Raw genomic sequence first — 6375 nt, 5'->3', positions numbered from 1 at the left:
AAGTATAAAAACAGACTATATTAATCTATGCTTATGGTAGTGACAGAAATCGCTGGTACCATTCTGTTTCTTCATCGGGGTGTTCGTGACAAGGGTATGCTGTTTGTGGAGATTCATCAAGCTGTACCCTTCCTTACATGTGTGCTTTTCTGTACATATAACATACTCCCATGGGAATTTCCTGGTGGTCCAGTGGTTAGGATTCCGGGCTTTCAGTGCCAGGGGCCCAGGTTCGATCCCTAGTCAGGGAACTAAGATCCCACAAGCCACATGGGGAGGCCAAAAAAACAAAACAAAACCAAAAAACCCAACAAACAAAAAAAGGTACTTCCATGAAAAGTAAAACAAACAAACAAACAAAAAAAACAGGGACCACATGGACAATTTGCATGCTTATTTTCTAAAAAAGTTGGTCAATGGTAAAAAAATTTTAAAGTTTAGCATAAGAAGTAAATTACATACTAAAATATCACAGAGATTAAAAAAATATTCACTTTTGCTCATCTCATGGATACTTCTAACACTGAAAGCAGTGCTTGTTGGAACCTAAGAGTGTAAAAATTTAATCTATCTGTCATGCTTTGCTCAAATGTATAACATATTCAGCCCAGGACCCTTTATATATACCCCATCCAAACTACTCTCACCCCTTCCAGTAGTACTTTTTATATCAGGTAACATATAAATCTATTAATTGTGGATCACAAGGTCAAAGGAGGGTTGTCTGAAAGCTCAGAACGTATGCTTGGCCTAGCTGAGACCTCATCATCCTCTGATAGAAGGAAGCGTGCTCGTGGAAATTAAAAGGGTAGGATTTGAGAGCGGTGGAACTCGGTAGAGAAGCAGACAGTCAGCGGCCAACTCCAAGAACAGCCTCCAGGCCCCCTTCCAAAGCAAACTCTGCTCTGGCGGCTGCTCTGCTCCGCTCCATAAAGCCCAGGCCAGGCTCTGGGGCCTGGAAAACTACTGCAGAGTGCCACCAGCCACTCCTAAAGCCAGCACAGAAGTGGCTGCTTCGAAGGCCTCGTGCTGCAAAGCAGTCAGAACCGTGCGGGGCATCTGGACACCTCCCAGGACAGGGGCGGCCGGCAGCCCAATCACCACCGAGCAGGAGATCGGGGCCTCAGCCCACACGAGGGTCCCTGGGTGACAGCAGGAGAGCAGGGCCGGCTGTGCGGCTGGGATTCTGCGGCCACGTCAGAAAGGACTAGAGAGACCAGGAAAGGAGAGGCCCAAGGCTGGGTGAGGGCCCCTGTCCTCACACCCTGTGGTCCTGGTGCAGACGGCGCGGGTCCAAAGGAAACACACTTTTAATAGGAAAAGCATTGATGGCTTAATTCTTATCCTTTGCATTTGTGTTTAAAGGCTATTGCTGTTTATATGTATTATGGTACGAGGAACAAGAATTCCTAGGTTCTATTCTTGGATCCATCACTGATAAGCAAAGTATCCGCCGGTGGAAAATATCAGGTGCTTGGAAATTCAGAGCTTACCATCCAGAACCAGAAGGTACTTGAGTGCTTAGTATTTGCCCTGAATTGAATACTGACTTGAAGTTCCATGCAGCAGCCGGGTGGCCAGAATGGCAGCCTAAAGAGGTAAGCAGGACAGAGGAAAAGGAGCCAGAGGCTCCATGGGAAAGAGGGGCAGCCCAGCCAGGGCGACATGCGACAGGGTCCCAGGCCCAAGGGGCCCACGAAGCAGCTGTGCTTCCCTCCATAATCGCCTCTGCTCTGAGGCTCAGCTCGAAGCCACAGTCTTCCCGCTCTGCCCACACATCTGTCTCATCTGTTTTTCCCTCTCTCCTGGCCTGCGTCTCAGATTACTGTTCTGCCCTGAGCTACCTCTGTCACTGGAGGGTTTGTCTCCCTTCCAAATCGGAATGTCTGTGGTGACCCCGGGAGCCGCAGGGCCCGCCTGACATCTGTGGCTATGCCACCGCAGCCCACTCGGAGTCACTTAGGAATCGCAGGGGCCAGCCGGACAGATGTGTTATAGGTTTCAGGCTTGGAAGCACCTTGGGGTTTAGCAGGTACACTGGACACTTAAATGGGAACATTGCAGACCTAGCCTTGTGAGATGTGGAAAGAGGCTGGGGTGCACCACCACTCGGCCCTGGCTCTGTGCCCAGCTGTGATCGCTTGGTTCCAGCACCAAGTTGGTCTGAGCAGCAGGTCAATTATAGAGCAAAGAACCAAGCAACCATTTTAGTCCAGACCTCTGCCCTCAGGCAGGACGTAGCTAATCCAGTCTGAACAAATGGGTAAAGCCCTTTAAAAGCTGCCAGGACGGGGTCTTTTACTTCCAATAATAATCAGTGCCTGGGGTTGCTTTCAGCCAGTACACACCGGTACCCCTGTGCCAGTTCTCAAAATACGGGAACACTTACGAACGTGTTGGTATACAGTGACGGCCCCAGGCCCTCTGAATGTCCCGCTAGAGCCCTGACCTGTCCTCAGGAGAGCTCCATGACCCAGCAGCTGAAGACGAATGCCAGCCACAGCAAGGAACCTTCCGCCCCATCCCAGCACCACCACCCATACCAAAGTACGGCATGGTTAAACAGTTTTACTATTTCCCTATGCATTCTACAACACTACCTTATTCGAAAACTTTCGACTGCTTTCTCTTATCTACTGAATAAATGCCACCCTTTAAGGTTGTTATTCAAAGTCTTTTATACTATGGCACCATCCCATATCCTCCTTCACACCCTCTGTTTCACCAAACCCAGATGCTCAACATTTCCAAACACTAACTTTTCCCTGACTATTGGTCTTGGCTTCTGCTACACGCTCTCTGCCTGGAATAGCTTTCTCTTCCTGCGTCCACTAAAGTCTTACCAACTCCTCAAGATCTCCTGAAATGTCACCACTTCCATGAAATGTTAGTTGAAAGAGCCGTGTCCCATTTCCAGAAGTGTCACAGCAACGTGTAGGTTCTACCTCTGTAAAACTTAACGGTTGTCTTCTATTACGATTATTCTCATATACGCACCTGAACTCCCCTCCTAGAGGGAAAGCTGTGAGAGGCAGAAACCATAACAGAGTCATCACCACATCTAAGAGACCGAGCACAGTGCCCTGCTCGAGCTATGTGCTAAACAAATATTTGTTTAAATGAGTGAGTATGAAGCCTGCGCGCCTAGAGCCCGTGCTCCGCAGCAAAAGAAGCCACCGCAATAAGACGCCCGCGCACCGCAACTAGAGAAAGCCCCCACGCAGCAACAAAGACCCAACGCAGCCAAAAATAAATATATGAATAAATTTATTTTTAAAAATAATAAATTAAAATAAGTGCGTGAGTGAGTAAGCAGCTCTCATTCTTCTGTCCAAGCAACCCATTCTTCTATCCGTGAACAGTTTCGGTGGCTTCTCCCTGAACTTACTCGAAATGTGGCTGTATCTTTTTCTACAGATGGAGCCCAAACTGCATATCAGCCATCTCAAACTACTGGGTTATTCCATAAGAAGCAGGAAGCACACTCCCTGTCATTACTTGACCACCCTGGAGTTTGTAACTACCAGCTCTCCATACACTTCTCCCAGCACCAGATCAGGGCGGCAGTCACACAGGGACAGGCAAATGAAAGGTTCTTGGTAACAGAGGCTGGCCTTACAGATGACAGGAAGGCTGGTGGTGGAGTGAGCTGGCAGGGGCTGCTAGAGAGAGGCAGGGTGGCTTGCTGGGAAGCAGAGCCAAGCTGGGGCTCTGGTTGCTGCCGTATGCCAGGGTGTATGGGAGGGAAGGCTAGCAACCCTCTTCTTACCGCTCTGCTTTCTAATCCCTCCTTCCCCACTCCCTCCAGAGGAATGGCTGGGAGTAAGACCTGTAAGACAAGACAGGACTTTGATGCATGATGTCTGAGCTTCTTAAAAACAAAGGATGGGGGACCAGGAGCCAGAAAGCACAGCCACTGTCTAAATCTCATTCCAAAAGAAAATCAAGCAAAGAGTAGAATATGATGGGACAGCCCGGCATGACAAGCCACCCTGACAGCAGGTGGGCTTCAGGGTTCTAGGAGGCTGAGAAGAGGATACGAGGGATCCATCAGTGCCCAGGCTTGGACCCCCCGTTAAAAACAACAGTTAGGGAAATGGAAAGCCAATTCTGGACTAGGAAGCTGAGAACATTCTTCTGGAGAAGGGTCAGTTTGGAAAAGGAAACAAAGAATAAGGAAACCCAGTCAGAAAGTGAAGATTCATCTAGAAGGGAAAAGAAACTGACCCAGGAATTGATGGCTAAGGATGAGACAGCCAACAGGAGACAGAGGTTTGGAGCCAGGTGTGAGATGATGATTTATGGCAAACTGCTTCTGGTCTCTGAGGAGAAAGCTCACTTGGGGTAAAGGATAAGTATGTGTTGGGGGTTGAGGGAGGCGGATGGGAGGCCATTCATTTCAGGGTCACAAAGCAACTGCTTTGCTCTCTGGGTTTGTTTGTTTTTTTTTTGGCCATGCCGCAGCATGCGGGATCTTAGTTCCCTGACCACAAATGGAACCCGTGCCCCCTGCAGTGGAAACGTGGAGTCCTAACCACTGGACCGCCAGGGAAGTCCCTCCTCTCTGGTTTTAATCTGTGCAGAGGACTCCACTGGCTACCAGTTAAGAAGATGGTGGCCAAGGAGGAGAGAATGGAGATCCCTCCCAGGGCCTCCCACCCACCCACACTCCACCTGGGCTCATCCCCATGGGACTCTCTGAGTGGCCGTGGTATGGAAGAGTAGATACACGCTGTCTTTCAGAGGAGCGAGCAAGGCTTGGAGAGCTGAGGGAAGGCAGACTGGTCTTCAGAAGGAAGAACTCTCCTACTTGAGACCTGTGGACCTGACTTGGGAAGACCCTTCCTCGTGGTGTGCTGGGCTCCCGGACCCTGGAAATGCTCAGGCGGGGAGATCACACAATCGTAGTGTCCACATGGAAAGGGACCAACTCCCTCCTTCTACCTGAGAAGCTGCCATTTGCGCCTGGATTTCCCAACTAGTTAGCGTCAGAACGAGGAATGGAAGCCCAGTCTCCTAACACACAGCCAGAAATATTTCAACAGCCACAGAGTGAGAGGTTCCGCCATAAATACCCATCTCTGTCCTGAACCAGCTCAATTACTGACTCTAGTAACTCCCTTTGGCCACAAGAGGAGGCAAAGCACCACACCCAGCCCTGGGCAGAACAGCTGACACAAGAACTTAGAGCATCTTCTCACCAGAGTTTCATCAGTCGTCCCTTAGATTTCCTGAAAGGGGGAATGTTTATAATTCCGTACGTTGTCTGGAATTATAAACCTCCACCCTTCAGTCTTGGGAAGGGCACCTAGTAGTTCTGGGAGTTTCTCTTTTTTCCAACTATTGCAGCGACCTTTTACACAGTGCCTGACACTTCGGAGGTTTTACTTCACTCCGTCAGTAGTAAACTGAAAATCACCTCGGACAGGCATGCCTGTTGAAGTAAAAAGAGAAAGAGAGCATCCCCTCCGTTTCCCTAGGAGGAAACTGAGACACAGAAAAATTAAGTGGCTCTGGCTCCGTGGAAAAAGAGAAGCAGGAATCTACCCACTGCCCGGTCCACTGAGCTGCCCTGAGCAGGGTCTGGGGGTTCAGCTCATTCCGCAGGGCTCCCGAGAGGGGCTGCAGACAAGCCGCTGGGTGGGGTGGCCAGGACCAGGAGAGGGGACCGCTCGAGGGAGATGGGAGACTTGGAGGAAGAGGAAGGGGCTGGGAGGGGAGTGGCCTGTGGGAAGAGCGGGAGGCGAGTGGCTCACGGCGGTATCGTTAAAATAAAGGACCCCCCCCCGAAAACGCCGCAGGAGAGCAAACGGGGCGAGCCACGGAGAAGGCGGGTACCAAAGTTTGGGCCGCGCAGACCTGAGCGAGCGGCCTGGTGGAGGCGGCCGAGGGCGCCCCAGACACGGACCTCAGCCCGCGTGGACGCGCTTCTCTGGCACCGGCTCTGCGAGCCCAGCGCGGCCAGGGGTGGCCCCGAGGCTCCCCGGCTCCCCTCCCGCGGGGCGCCCGGCACCTGGAGACCCAGCAAGGTGGAGACCGGGTCTGAGATGGGGGGCGGGTCCCCCCGAAGCGGGAGCCGCCGGCCCTGCCCCCTCCCTGCTGCGCGCCTGCCGCGGCCCCGGCGCTACTCACTCCGGTTCAGGGGGTTCCCGCCGACCTGGGCCGACGCCGCCAGTTCCAGATAAAGAGTCCAGAGCCCCACGGACACCAGGGCGAGCAGCAGCAGCAGCCGGAAGCGCCTCCGCAGCAGCTTGACCGGGCGCAGGAGCAGCAGCGGCCGCGCGGCCCGGGGGCCGCCCATGGCGCTGCGCCCCCGGCCCCGGCCCGGCCCCGGCCGGCTCTCAGCGCCGCGCCCCGGCCGCCCGCCCCGGCCGC

This window comes from Physeter macrocephalus, unplaced genomic scaffold (assembly GCF_002837175.3).
Source record: "Physeter macrocephalus isolate SW-GA unplaced genomic scaffold, ASM283717v5 random_1501, whole genome shotgun sequence".
Lineage (NCBI taxonomy): Eukaryota > Metazoa > Chordata > Mammalia > Artiodactyla > Physeteridae > Physeter > Physeter macrocephalus.
Note: the sequence above shows the minus strand (reverse complement) of the source record.